Raw genomic sequence first — 16,146 nt, forward strand, 5'->3', positions numbered from 1 at the left:
CTCTCTCTCTCTCTCTCTCTCTCTCTCTCTCTCTCTCTCTCATTCTCTCACTGTCCCACATGGTTCTTCATCTCCCTTTTTATTCCTGTCCTGGCCCTAATTTAGATTTCTTCTTTATTTTTCTTTTCTTCTCTTTTTCCTTCTCTTCATTGTCATTAGTTTTAAAGGAAAGTAAATACAGTTTCTAGCCTCCCTATTGGTGTAAGGTTCTTTTGTTCTCATCTTTGTTCTCTCATTCTGTCTCTTCCTCTTGTCTTCAACAGTTTCTTAGAGTTTTCCTGTGTCCTCTGGGATCACTGCTAACTTTTCCCTATCCTTCTACCTATCTATCCTTCCCTTCCCAACTCCTTCTAACTCACTATCCTGAAGGGAAAAGTTGCTATATTGAAGAGTCTATTCACTATAAACATATGTTGGGCTGGTACTCTATTTTGATTTAATTCACACAATTAAAGGTGATAAATTAATAAATACCACAAATTGTCATTCTCTAAGATGTGCTTGATACTATGGTGTTGCTAATTGTATCACTTGGGTGAAGGTGTTGTGATTGATCTAATTAGTTGTCCTTCCTGATATAATGAAAATGAGATACATCCAGAGCCATTAGAGACTAAACACCAGCTATATCTGGAAGACACCCTTGAGAAGCAATTATTCCATGAGGGTTCTAAATGCAAGCAACAAAGATAAGTACAATGAGCAATTTTGAAGTATCAACCCAGGAATTAAACCAAGGACAGTACCAAAAACAAAAAATGAGAAGACATTAAAGCAAGGCTCAAACTCAGACTTCCACCCCACTAAAGGCAAATTCAGGGGGAAACAAGGTGGAAAAGTCTGATAATCAACCACCTGGACACCCTGAAGTGTTAGCACAGGAAGTAACAAAACAGATGAATGAGGCTCTAGAAAAATTCAAAACAGAAACAGTTTCCAAAATAACTACAGAGATGGTGAGCATAGTGAAAGACATGATTAGAGGCTCTAGAACATAAACAGATAAAAAATAGATGAGCTCAGAACCATGCTGGAAGCCATGAATGCCTAGGATAAGAAAGAAATGGAAACCATAATCACCCAACATGAGAACGACACAGAATCCATGAAAAGGGTTCAAACAGATATCCAGGAGATTAAAAACTCTGTTGAAAGTATTCATATCAGATTGAGCTAATGTGAAGAAAGACTATCAGATATAGAACACAAGATTGCAGATAGTGACCATGCAAACAGAGATTTCTTAAAAATAGTAAGGGACGATGAGAAATCAATCCCAGCAGCTGCTACATGATGCAAAGAAGAATAATGTATGATTGATAGGAGTCAATGAAGAAGCTGGTGAAAGTACAAATGAGATTTTAAAAAAAAAAACTGTTCACAGAAGTAACAGTAGAAAACTACCCAGACAGAGGTAGAGAATTGGAAATACAGAAAAGTGAGACACATAGAATTCCAACTAGCCACAATAAAAGAAAATCTACTCCTAGACATATAATAGTCAAGATCCCAGAAACCCACCAGAAGAGCAAAATCCTACAAGCAGCTAGAGAAGAGAAACAAATCACCTACAAAGGAAAGCCCATCATAATCACAGCAGACTTCTCAACACAAACCCTCAAGTCAAGGAGAGCCTGGAATGAAGTATTTTAAGCCCTAAACAAAAATAACTTTGAACCTAGACTGTTGTATCCTGCAAAATTATCTTTCAAAATGATGAGGGAAATTAGATACTTCCACAGCAAAGAATACCTGAGAAATTTGATGAACACCAAGCCAGCACTCCAAACAATTCTAAGCAATATCCTAGAAAAAGACAATGAAGGTTACAACTCCAGGAGACCCAACAGAGTGAAGCCACCAGGCAAGGCAAGAAACTAAAGGGAAAGTGGGAAAAATAAAAAATAAAAGAGCCAACAACAGTAAAACATAATGACAAGGATGAGTCAATATCTATCAATTATAACTATCAGTATTAATGGCCTCAGTTCACCAATCAAAAGAAATAGACTGGCAGAATGGATTATGAAGCAAAATCCAACAATGTGCTGTAAACAAGAAACATACCTAATTCAAAAAAAACTCATAGACTGAAAGTAAAAGGATGGAAAATAGTTCTCTGCATGACAGGCACCCAGAAAACAAGGGTAGTAATTTTATTTGCAGACAAAGTAGATTTCAAACCAAAAGTAATTAAGAGAGACAAAGATGGTCACTACATCCTTGTGAAGGGAACAATCCAAGAGGAAGAGATGATAGTCATAAATATATATGCACCAAGTACGAATGCCTCCAACAATACAAAACAAATATTAACGGACATGAAAAACCAAATAAGTACTAATACAATTGAATTGGGTGACCTCAATACCCCACTATCACAAATAGACAATCTAGACAAAAAACTAACAATGAAATTCTAGACCTGAACTATTTGTTCTATTGAACAAATGGACTTAATAGATGTCTACAGAGTGTTCTATGCCACAAAATCAGAATACACATTTTTTCAGTTGTATATGGGTCATTCTCCAAAATAGACCACATGCTACCTCATAGGACATGTTTAAGTAAATGCCAAAGTATTGAAGTTACCCCCTGTACACTATCAGACCATAGTGCAATAAAATTTGAGATCAATAACATAAGAAACCACAAAACCCCCACAAATACATGCAAACTGAATAACACCCTCCTGAACAACCAATGGGTCACAGAGGAAATTAAAGAAGAAATTAGACAGTTTCTAGAAGTAAATAATAATTCCAGTCCAACATACAGGAATCTATGGGACACAATGAAAGCAGTTCTTTGTGGGAAATTCATAGCACTGAATGCCTATATTAAGAAAACAGAGAGAGCTCAAATAAACTACCTAATGCAGAACATCAAGCTCATAGTAAAACAAGACCATAAGAAACCCAAAGCTTACGCAAAGTGGAAACAAGGTTGATGGAAAATAAAACACAAGTTTCAAAAAAAAAAAGAAAGAAACCCAAAGCTCATATGAGAGAAGAAATTATAAAGAAGAGAGCAGAAATCAATGAAATGGAGACAAAGAGAATGATAAAAGTAATCAATGAATTAAAGAGTTGTTTTTTCAAAAAAATAAATAAAGTCTATAAATCTTTAGCCAACCTTATCAAAAAAGGAAAGAAAAGGCTCAAATCCATGCAATTAAGAATGAAAAAGGTGAACTCACAAAAGATCCAGCAGAAATCCAAAGGATCATCAATACCTACTTCGAGAACCTGTACTCTAATAAATTGGAAAAAACAGAAGAAATGGACAGATTTCTAGATACATATGAATTTCCAAAGTTAAATGAAGATATAGAAATTCTATACACCCCAATTACAATGAGTGAAATTGAAAATGTAATAAAAAATTTACCAACAAAGAAAACCCAGGTCCTGATGGCTTCACTGGTGAATTCTAAAAAAAATTTATTTTTCTTTCCATTAAGTTTATTGGTACATTGTAGGTATAGAATTACATTTATCATTGGGATCTTGTACCTTCACATGAGTATCTTAGATCTTATTTTTTTCCATTGCCCTGGCCCTCCCTTCACCCCCTACACCCTTCCCTATTTGCAAAGTCATTGTTTCCATTTTTTCCTTTTCTAGTATTTTTTGTTTTCCCTTCTTTCTTTTCCCCTACCCTTCCCAGTTCCCCTACTCCTTTAGACCATTTCTTCCTATGACACAATAGCAATTATACATTTTAAAAAGTAAAATATCATGATCTACAAGACATTACCACAGATGTTACAGAATTTAGAAGGATATAGAAAGTATATTACAAAAATCTTTGTAATATGATTGCTTCACTGCTGAATTCTACAAGACATTTACAGAAGAACTATCGCCATTACTCTTCAAACTCATCAGGGAAATTGCAAGGGAAGTAAGGCTTCCAAATTCATTCCTTGAAGCAAGTGATACTTTGTTACACAATCAGGGAAAGACACAACCAAAAAAGAGAACTACAGGCCAATCTCCCTAATGAACATAGATGCAAAACTCCTCAACAAGATACTGGCAAGCAGAATACAGAGTGTCATCAAGAAGATCATACACACTGACCAAGTTGGATTTATCCCAGGGATGCAAGGATGGTTCGACATACATAAATCAATAAATGCAATATACAATATTAACAGAGCCATGGACAAAAAGCATATGATCATCTCAATAGATGCAGAAAAAGCATTCAAGAAAATCCAAAACCCATTCACGATAAAAACCCTACAGAAAATTGGAATAGAATGTCTTTATCTCAACCTAGTTAAGGCTATCTATGAAAACCCAACAGCCAACATCATACTAAATGGTAAAAAACTGAAAACTTTCACACTAAAAACAAGAACAAGACAAGAATGCCCACTATCACAACTAGTGTTCAATATAGATCTGGAAACAGCCACAGCAATTAGAAAAGAGAAAGAAATAAAAGGAATAAAGATAGGAAAGGAAGAAGTTAAACTGTCATTATTTGCTGATGATATGATACTCTACACAGAAGACCCAAAAAACTCTGCCAAAAGACTCCTATGATTAATTGACAGATTCAGTAGAGTAGCTGGATGCAAGGTCAACACTGAAAAATCAATAGCCTTATTGTACACAAATAACAGACTCACTCAGAAAGAAATTAGGGAAACAATTGCATTTATAATAGCATCCAAAAAGATGAAATATCTAGGACTCAATCTAAGGAAGGAAGCAAAAGACCTCTCCACTGAAAGCTACAGCACTCTGAAAAAAGAGATCAAATAGGGTATAAGAAAATGGAAAGACATCCCTTGCTCCAGGGAAGGAAGAAGCAATGTAATGAAAAGGGCCATAATTTTGAAACTATTATATATATTTAATGCAATGTCAATTGAAATTCCAACAATATACTTCCCAGAACTAGAGAACAGAATCCAAACATTCATTTGGAAACAGAAGAGAGCTAAAATAGCAAAATCAATTCTAGGCAACAGAGATATGGCAGGGGCTATCACAATCCCCAACTTGAAACTATACTACAAAGCTGGTATGATAAAATGGTACTGACAAAGAAAAAGACCCAAGAATCAGTGGAATAGATTAGAAGATGCAGGAACAACTCAAGACATACTCAACACCTCATCTTTGACAAAGTAGCCAACCACCCTCATTGGAAGAAGGATAGGCTCTTCAATAAATGGTGGTGGAAAAACTGGATTTCAATCTGCCAGAGATTAAATCTGGACCCATATCGATCACCATTCACTAAACTAAGATTGAAGTTGATTAAAGATCTAAATATTAAGAGAGAGATGCTAAACTTGCTGGAAGTTAGGTAGAACTCTTGAAGACCTTGGCATGGGAAAAGACTTTTAAGAACAAAACCTCAGTAGCATGGGAAATAGCACAAAGAATCATCAACTGGGATTTCATCTTATTAAAAAGCTTCTGCACTGCAAGAGAAAACACCAACAGAGCTAACAGACAACCTACAATATTGGAAAAAAATTTCAGCAGTGCTACCTCAGACAAAAGGCTACTATCTAGAACATATAAAGAACTGAAAAATATCAGACAGCCCCCCAATTTAAAGACCCAATTTCAAAAACGGGCATCTGAAATGGACATTTCTCAGGCAAAGAAGTAAAAGCAGCAAATAAACATATGAAAAAGAGTTCATCATCACGGGTCATTTGAGAGATTCAGATGAAAACAACACTGAGGTTCTACCTCACCTGAAAAAGAATGGCTGCTATCAAGAAATCAACCAATAACAAATGCTGGCAGGGGTATGGAGAGAAAGGAACCCTTCTCCATTGTTGGCTGGACTTCAGACTCGTGCAATCACTCTGGAAATCAGTATGCAGATATCTCAAAGAACTAGAACTAGAGGTCTCATTTGACCCAGCTGTTCCCCTGCTGGGTATCTTCCCAAAAGAATTAAAGAATCATACTTCAGCGATATATGTGCACCCATGTTTATAATGGCACAGTTTGTAATAGCCAAAGCTTGGAAACAGCCTAAGTGCCCATCAACTGGAAATTGGATAAAGATGCGGTTTTTTCCTAAATTGGAGTACTACTCAGCCCTAAAGAGGAGAAACTAGAGACATTTATACCTAAGTGTGTGCATATTGAGGCTATTCTCTTAAGTGAAATAAGTAGGACACACATATGCAAATACCAAATAGTTTCTCTGGTGTGAGAAACTGAAAGTGCAAATAAGGATTAAAATGATGAAAATGAATAATTGATAATTTGAAATAGGGAGAAAAGGTCCAAAGTGGTAGAGTAACTGGGAGGGGAAGAGGAAAGGAATGAAGAGAAAGGAAAAACTATAAGAAAAGGAACAATTAAAACAAAGTCTTTGTAAAAAGGGAAGAGTGGAGGGGTTAAAGGGAGCACAGGAAATGGGGAAAAAATAAGAACCAAGATACATCAGGTACAGGTACAAGTACCCAATGATATATGTAAACATATTATATAATGCAAATGTACCAATAAAAGAATTTAAACAAAAAAATAAAAAATAAAAATTTAAAAATATTCATACCCAGAAACTTTCCATAAGGCTGTGCTGTATACTGCCTTCCTTTTAATGGACCAGGTCTCTAAACACAACTCAGTAAAAACTCAAAAATCTGAGTTTTTAGCCAACCTTCAGTTCTTTAACATGGAATGCAACCCATTGAGCCGATCTGTCTTTACCTTTTCTTAGGGTTCAGATCTTAAATGTCCTTCCCAAAGACCATGTGCTGAAGACTTGGCAGCCAGCCCACAATGCTATTTAGAGGTGATGGAACACTTTGGACATGGGGCCTAATGGAAGGAAGCTAGGGTTGGGGACATACCCTTGAAGGAAATATCAGTGCCTGGCCCCTTTCCTTCTCTCTCTTTCCTTGTCTGCATGAAGGAAACAGGTTTGCTCCACCACATACTCCCTGCCATGATGTTATGCCTTGCTATAGGCCCAAAGGTAATGAAACCAACTGATAATAGACTGAAATATCTGAAATAATCAGCTAAAATATACCTTTCCTCCTTGTACATTCTCAGGTGTTTTTTCATAGTGATGGAAAGCTGACTAACATAATTCTTGATCTGAGTAATGGCTATACAAACAGGTGTTGTTCATTCATCTTAGGACTGCCACCCAGAAATTAACCACCTCATGGTCAGTCAGTCATGGGATACTCTAGAACTCAGGAGCTTCTCACACAATTGTAGAGTCAGTCTTAGGGAGAAAGAGGCTCCCTGCTCATAAATAACTTTTCCTTGTGCTTCCCAGGACCTCATGATCCTGCATAAAGCATTTCCATCTTATTAGGAGGGAACTCTTCCAGATACTGCCTTCACCATTGGGAGTTGTTATGATTTGTGTTTAGATGTCCTCCAAAGACTAATGTGGATGAGGTGGGACTTTCTTTTTCAGAGGTAGTTGAATCTGGACTGTGTGATGCTGGGATTAAGGGCATGTCATTACTAAATTGCTCCATGTGAGTTGGCCCTGCCCTAATCCCAGTAGCCTGAATAAGATAAAAGGGGCAGACAGATACTGTTAAACTCTGTTGTTGCCTTTGCTACCCTATGTGTAAAAAGTTGTTTCTGCTCTACCATGCCTTTTTGTCATCCCTGCCTTAGAGTTAGCTGATTAAGAACGGAAACATCTATGAACTGTAATCCAAATAAACCCTTTCCTTTAAAAAAAAAAAAGAGAGAGAAAAGTAATTAAACACAAAGTGGGAGAACCCAACAAAAAGTCATGACAGTGATAAATTATGTATCAGTTATAAACATCAGTGTTAATGGTCTCAATTCACCAATCAAAAGAAATAGACTGGCAGAATGGGTCAAGAAGCAAGATCCAACAATATGCTGCATAAAAGAAACACACTTCATTCAAAAAGAAGCTCATAGACTGAAAGTTTAAGGGTGGAAAATAATACTCCATGTGAGGGGAACCCGAAAAAAAGCAAGAGTAGCTAACCTCTTTGCAGATCAAGTGGATTTCAAACCAACACTGATTAAGAGAGACAAAGGAGGATGCTAATCCTTCTAAAGGGAACATTCTAAGAGGAAGAGATAACAATCATAAATATACATGCACCAAACACTAGTGTGTCCAACTATATAAAACAAATAATAATGGGAATGAAAAATCAAATAAGCACTAATACAATAGTAGTACGGGACCTCAATACACCACTGTCACAAAGAGATAGATCAACTAGACAAAAAATAAACAACAAAATACTAGAACTCAATCAAACTCTTGTACAAATGAACATAACAGATGTTTACAGAGTGTTCCACCTCACAAAATCAGAATACACATTCTTTTCAGATCCACATGAGACATTCTCCAAAATAGACCACATACTCACATATAGAACATGTTAAGTAAGTGCAAAGGAATTGAAGTTATTCCCTGTATATTACCAGACCATAGTGTGATGAAATTGGAGATCAACAGCAAAAGAAACTGCAAGAATTTCATAAACACATGGAAATTGAATAACACACTTCTGAATAACCAATGGGTCACAGAGGAAATTAAAGAATAAATCATATAATTCCTACAATTAAATGACAATGACAATAGAACATATCAGAATCTATGGGACACAATGAAAGCAGTCTTAAGAGAAAAATTTGTAGTGGTGAATACTCATATTAGGAAAACAGAGGGAGCCCAATTAAATAACCTGATGCTGAACCTCGAGATTCTAGAAAAAGAAGAGCAGGACAATCCCAAAGCTCATACAAGGGAGGAAATAATAAAGATCAGAGCAGAAATCAATGCAAAGGAGACTAAGAGAATGATACAACAAATCAATAAAGCAAAGAGTTGGTTTTACAAAACAGTAATCAAAATTGACAAACCTTTCATCAGCTTTATCAAACAAAAGGAAAGAAAAGGCCCAAATCCATGCAATTAGGAAAAAAACTGTGAAATTACAACAGACCCAGCAGAAATCCAGAGGATCATCAATACCTCCTTTGAGAATGTATATTCCAATAAATGGAAAATACAGAAGAAATTGACAGATTCTTACATATCTATGAATTACCAAAGTTGAACAAAGAAGACCTAAAACATCTAAACAACCCAATATCAATCAATGAAATTGAAAGCATAATTAAAAACTTACCAACTAACAAAATCCCAGGTACTAATGGCTTCACTGCTGAATTCTACAAGATATCTGGAGAGGAACTACTGGTACTACTGTTTAAACTCTTCAGTGAATTGAAAGGGAAACAATATTCCCGAATTCATTCCTGGAAACAAGCATCACCTTGATCCCCAAAGAAGAGAAAGAAACAATAAAAAAGAGAACTACGGGCCAATCTCACTAATGAACACAGATGTAATAATGCTTAATAAGATTCTGGCAAATAAAATTCAGAAGATCATACACCCTGACCAAGTGGGATTCATCCCAGGGATGCAGGGATGATTCAACTTATGCACATCAATCATGTAATACACTATATAAATATAGCCAAGGACAAAAACCATATAACCATCTAAATAGATGCAAAAAAAGCATTTATTTATGAAACAACCCTACAAAAAATTGGAATAGATGGTCTCTACCTCAATCTGATAAGAGCCATCTATGAAAACCCAACAGCCAATATCATACTAAATGGTCAAAAACTGAAATTCTTTACACTAAAATCAGTAACAAGATAAGGATGTCCACTATCACCACTCCTGTTCAATATGGTTTTGGAAACATTAGCCCAGCAATTGAACAAGAGAAATAAATAGAAGTAATTAAGATAGGAAATGAAGAAATCATATTGTGATTATTTGCAGATGACATGATACTCTACATCGAATACCCCAAGAACTCCATCAAATGTCTTCTAGACTTAATAACCAAATTCAGTCAAGTAGCTGGTTACAAGGTCAACACACAAAAATCAATAGCTTTCCTCTACATCAACAACAGACTCACAGAGAGAGAAACAGGACAAACAATACCTTTCACAGTAACATCCAAAAAACTGAAATAACTAGGAAATATCTTAACAAAAGAAATCAAAGACCTGTTCTCTGAAAATCATAGCACTCTGAAAAGAGAGATTGAAGATGTTTTCAGAAAATGGAAAGGCATTCCTTGCTCCTGGGTAGGAAGGATCAATATAGTGGAAATGGCCATACTTCCAAAATTGCTATATAGACTCAATGAAATCCCAGTTGAAATCCCAGCACCATACTTCATGGACCTTGATAAAACAATCCAAAAATTCATTTGGAACAAGAAGAGACCCAGAATAGCAAAATCAATTCTAGGTAACAGAGACATGGCAGAGGGTATCACAATCCCCAACTTGAAACTATACTATAAAGCTATTGTGATAAAAACAGCATGGTACTGGCAAAGAAACAGACCAGAGGAGCAGTGGAACAGGTTAGATGATGCAGAAACATCTCCAAACAAACTCAGACACCTCATCTTCAACAAAGGAGCCAAACATCCTCATTAGAGGAAAGATAGCCTCTTTAATAAATGGAGCTGGAAAAATTGGGTTTCAACTTGCCAAAGATTAAAACTAGAACTATATCTCTCACCATGCACTCAAATAAAATCAAAATGGATTAAAGATCTAAATATTAAAATGGAATTGTTGAACCACCTGGAACAGAGGTTAGGTAGAGATATTGAAGACACTAGTGTAGGAAAACATTTCATGAACAAAACCTCAGTTGCCCATGAGCTAGCACAAACAGTCAACAAGTGGGATCCCTTCTTAATAGAAAGCTTCTACACAGCAAGAGAAACCACCAACACTGTGAAAAGACAACCCACAATATGGGAAAAATTTTCACCTTCTGTTCCTCAGACAAAATTCTACTATCTAGAATATATAAAGAACTTTAAAAAATCAGATCTCCCAAATTTAAAGACCCAATCCAAAAATGGGCATCTGAAATGAACAGACATTTCTCAAACAAATAAATAGAAATACCAAATAAAAATACAAAAAAATGATCAACATCACTGGTCATTCAAGAGATGCAAGTGAAAACAATGCTGAGATTCCACCTCACCCCAGAAAGAATGGCTGCTATCAGGAAATCAACCAGTAACAAATGCTGGCAGGGCTGTGGGGAAAGAGGAACACTTCTCCACAGCTGGTGGGAGAGTAGGCTGGTGTACCACTGTGGAAATCAGTATGAAGATACCTCAAAGAACTAGGACTGGAAGTCCCATTTAATCCAGCTATTCCCCTGCTGGGTATCTTCCCCAAAGAATTAAAAGAATCATACCACAGTGATATATGTGTACCCATGTTCATAGCAGCACAGTTTGTAATAGCTAAATCTTGGAAGCAGCCTAATTGCCCATCAAATGGGGACTGGATAAAGAAAATGTGGGTTTTTTCATAAAATGGAGTACTACTCAGCCATAAAAAATGAGAAATTAGAGACATTTATAGCTAAATGGATGCACACCGAGGCAATACTCTTAAGTGAAATAAATAGGACACATGTGTAAATACTGAGTAATTTCTCTAGTATGAGAAACAAAGTGTAAATAAGACTAAAAGGTATAATAGATAATGTGAAATAGGAAAAAAATGACAAAGAGGAAGTGGGAGGGGTAGGGGAAAGGAAAGAAGGGAATGGAATTAATATGAGAAAATGAAAAAAATGGAAACAAAGTCTTTGTTAATAAGGAGGGATGGAGGGGATGAAGGAAGGGCAGAGGAATGGGGAAAAAATAAGAAGCATGATGGATTATGTAAAGGTGCAAATTTCCAATAATGAATGTCATTATATTGTGTACCCAAAATATACCATTAAAATTAATTTAAAATAATGGAAATATATCCCAAATATCTGGATAACCAAAACCAATACAGTATGTCAGAAGGCCATATTATCTGTATTAGTCATAGCTGACAAGAGCTTTCAGGGCTGGGGCAAGGCTCCTCAAAAAATTGCACATGCTCTGAATCAGGTTTAATTCAACATAGAATTTTAGAAGATTGGCCTACTGCCCACAGAGTCAAATGTAGAAGAATGTAAAATATGGGTCCACAGAGATCCAAAGGAGCCAGCCAAAGGCCTGGAGTGCATGGCAATGCCCTTAAGAAGCCTGCACCAGGAGGCTGAAGGATGCACAATAGAATTCCAAGGGGGTCTGTGCCAGGAGGTCAAAGGATTGGCACAAGAAGCTAAAGGTCAGAGGTGGAAGGCCAAAAGGCTAGTGCTGAAAGGTGAAGAATCTGTGCTGAAAGTCAGGACATGACACCAAATCCAAAGACTGTAGTTTCTCTAAAGAGAATAGCAGCTGTCCTTGGCAATGGTAAAGACTGGAGTTCCTCCAAAGAGAACAGCCAAAGCTCCTTCTAGGAAAATCAGCTGCAAAGATGCTCTTCCAAGGAAAATCAGCTGAAATCCTTCCTTCTCATTCTCCTTTTTATACCATCCTGACGACAATCCTCCTTAAAGTGGATCTTCCATGCTCAGAACCATGCTGATTCAATTCAGCTGGGCATTCCCACTCAAGCTGACAATTAATCAACTAACCATTACATTACTCAAAATTATATATAGATTAAATGCAATGGCAATCAAAGTATTATCAACATTCTTAGCAGAACTAGAAAAAACAATCCTAACATTTATATGAAACTAGAAGTGATACAGAATAGCAATAACAACCTGGACAACAAGAACAAAGATGGGGCCATCAGAATCTCAGATTTCAAATTATATCACAAAATTATAGTGATGAAAACAGCCTGATACTGATACACAAATATGATCAGTGAAACAGAATAGAGAAGGTAGGAGAAACACTAGGCACCCTCAGCCTTCAAAAATGAGGTCACAAATATCAACTGGAGGAAAGATCACTTCTTTAATGAATTGTGCTGGGAAAACTGGTTATCAACATGGAGAAGAATGAATCTTGACCCATATCTTCCACCCTTCATGACAATAAAATCAAAATGGATCAAAGACCTAGATATAAAAAAAGATACACTGAATCTGCTGGAAGATAAAATAGGTAAAACTCTTGAAGGCATAGGAATAGGCAAGAGCTTTCTGCCAGAAACCCCAATTGCACAAGAAAAAACACCAACAGTCAACAAATGGGACAACTTAATATGCTCCTCTACAGTTAAGGAAATGAACAACAGTGTTCAACCTACATAATGGGAAAAAATTTTGCCAGCTACTTCTCAAGGAATTTATATCTAGAATATATAAAGAACTAAAATAATTAGACCCCCCCAAAAAATAAAGGACCCAATCAAAAGTGGTCAGTTGAAATGAATAGACACTTCCTAAATGACCAATAAATATATGCAGCAGTGTCTGGTATCTTTGGCCAAGTCAAAACAACACTAATATTCTATCTTATTCTAGAAAAACTGGCTATCATCAAGAATTGAAAAAACAATAAATACAGGTGAGGATGTGGTGAAAAAGGAACTAATTTACATTGTTGGTGGGAATGTAAAGTACTACCACTGCTACAAAAACTGTATGGAGTTTCCTCAAAAAACTAAAAATAAAAATTCCATGTGACCTTGCTATACTCCCTTTGGATATCTTCTGATAAATTTTAAACAACATATTATAATGACATGTGCATACTCATATTTATAACAGTAGAACCCGTGAAAGCTAAGTCTTGGAAGAAGGCTATATGCTCATTAACATACAAATGGATAAAGAAAATATGATATATGTATGCAATAGCATACTAGTCAGCCATAGAGAAGGATAAATATGTCATTTGTAGGAAAATGGATTCACCTTGCTACCATGATGCTAAGTGAAATAAGACACAGAAAGCTCAATGTTTCATGATTTCTCATATATAATGAATTGCAATATATAAATTATTTAAAGAGAAAAATAAAAGTATAGGAAACAGTAAGCTACATCTTTTGGACATGGAAATGGTATCTAAGTCTGGAGCAGATCTACAGATGAAGAAGAGGGAGTAGAAGGGAAGAAGAAGTCAAAGGGATTAAGATCCCATCTACACATTCCCCACAATGAATGCATTTGTTATGTATCATAAACATTTACTATTAAAAAGGGGAAATTTATATCTATACGGGTAAATAGAAATAATAATATCCATCATTTTTATATGGCAGATGAGAAAATTTAATTGTTCAACCAAGAAAAATCAATTTTTAAATTTAAAGGATGTTATACTTGTTTTAGTAGCATATATACTAAAAGTGGAATGACATAGAGATTAGTATTGCCCTTGGACAAGCATTTCTCACAAATTGATGAGGTGTTCTACACCTTTGAAAGGAAACAGGGAGTCAAATTTGTAGATGAGAAGGGGACATAAGGAAGGGATGATAGGGAAGAGAGAAAGGGAGTAAAAATGATCATGATGTGATATGTATGTGTACCAATTCCTCACAAGGAATGTATTTATTGTGTTCTGAAAACACATGCTAATGAAAACATTTTAAAAGAAAAAAGCAATGCTAATGATGAATCATTCTCTTGTGAGATTACCAAAGGATTGGAAGCTGTGGAAGATAAGACCAGTGAATTTGAAGACATTAGAGTGGAATTTATTCAAAATTAAATGAACATTTAAGAATACACTGGAAAATGAACACCTTTTATTATGCATAGAACAATACTAAGCACCTTTTCCTATGTGTAATTGGATTCCTAGAATTGGAGAGACTAGAAATAGAAAATAGTCAAAATTTCTCAAGATGTGAGAATCTCAACAAATGCCAATCCACATAGACACACACACAAATATATGAACATTCATTTGAATTGTTCTTTATAAATAAGAGCAATTTAAGATAAACTGGGACAGGAGAAGAGCTTACACACAAAAGAATAGATATAAAGATTACAGCAGGCTTCCCTTCAGAACTTATGCAAGACAGAAAATAATGAAGTGATATATTTGAAATGATGAGAGAGAGAAAACCTGCCAATCTAGAGCACTATAAACTTAGGCTGTGGTCACGTTAAGGACATCCCTACTCTGAGGAAATGCACTCTGGAGTAGCTGATGAAAGCAGAGGATCACGGTGTAGGCAGCATTCTCTCTTTGATTCAGAAGAAAAAGAAGTCTATGTTGGTGTGTTTAGTACAAGATTTTAACACAAGGCATGATAGCACCTCCATCAAACACCTTTTAGGAATGAGAAAAGGCTGGAATATCTCTCACTTGATTGACAGACCAGCATTACACAGTTATCCAAAATAGAAAAGGACATAATAACAGAAAGACCCAAACCCTCCACAAAATATTGGCAAACAGTGTGTGAAATTGTAAATGAATACAGCATATACAAAAAGTAATTGCATAAGAAGGTTAAAATATTATGGTAATTGAGTTTAAGTCAAAGATGCAAAGCAAATTCAATATATTAAATTCAATCAATACTACACACATTATCAAAAGAGTGCAAAAACTGCTATATAGATTTAATGCAATTCCAATTGAGATCCCAGCAACATACTTCATGGACCTTGAGAAAACAATCCAAAAATTCATTTGGAACAAGAAGAGACCCAGAATAGCAAAAGAAATTCTAGGTAACAGAGACATGGCAGGGGGTATCACAATCCCCAACCTGCAACTATACTACAAAGCTACTGTGATAAAAACAGCATGTTACTGGCAAAGAAACAGACCAGAGGACAAGTGGAACAGATTAGAACATGCGGAAACAATGCCAGACACACTCAGCCATCTCATCTTTGATAAAGGAGCCAAACACCCTCACTGGAGGAAAGATAGCCTCTTTAATAAATGGTGCTGGAAAAATTGGGTTTCAACTTACCAAAGATTAAAACTAGACCTGTGTCTCCCACCATGCCCTAAACGAAAATCTAAATGGATTAAAGACCTAAATATTAAAATAGAAACTCTAAACCAGTTGGAACAGAGGTTAGGTAGAACTCTTGAAGACATTTGTGTAGGAAAAGGTTTTATGAACAAAACCTCAGTTGCCCGTGAACTAGCACAAACAATCAACAAGTGGGATCTCTTCTTATTAAAAGGATTCTGCACAGCAAGAGAAACCACCAGCAGTGTGAAGAGACAACCCACAATGTGGGAAAAAATCTTCACCTGCTTTTCCTCAGACAAAGGTCTACTGTCTCGAATCTATAAAG

At 36.0% G+C, this 16,146-nt stretch overlaps 1 non-coding gene across 1 annotated transcript; it reads left to right on the forward strand.

The window, feature by feature from the left end:
- The first annotated feature begins 14,192 nt into the window (after positions 1–14,192).
- Positions 14,193–14,296, forward strand: LOC147825691 (U6 spliceosomal RNA). Its single transcript, XR_015440632.1, has one exon. It is a non-coding gene; the product is annotated as a U6 spliceosomal RNA (small nuclear RNA).
- Positions 14,297–16,146: the final 1,850 nt, after the last annotated feature.

This window comes from Heterocephalus glaber, unplaced genomic scaffold, assembly GCF_053883595.1.
Source record: "Heterocephalus glaber isolate CG9 unplaced genomic scaffold, H.glaber_assembly_v1.0 deba00001497, whole genome shotgun sequence".
In the NCBI taxonomy this organism is placed as follows: domain Eukaryota; kingdom Metazoa; phylum Chordata; class Mammalia; order Rodentia; family Bathyergidae; genus Heterocephalus; species Heterocephalus glaber.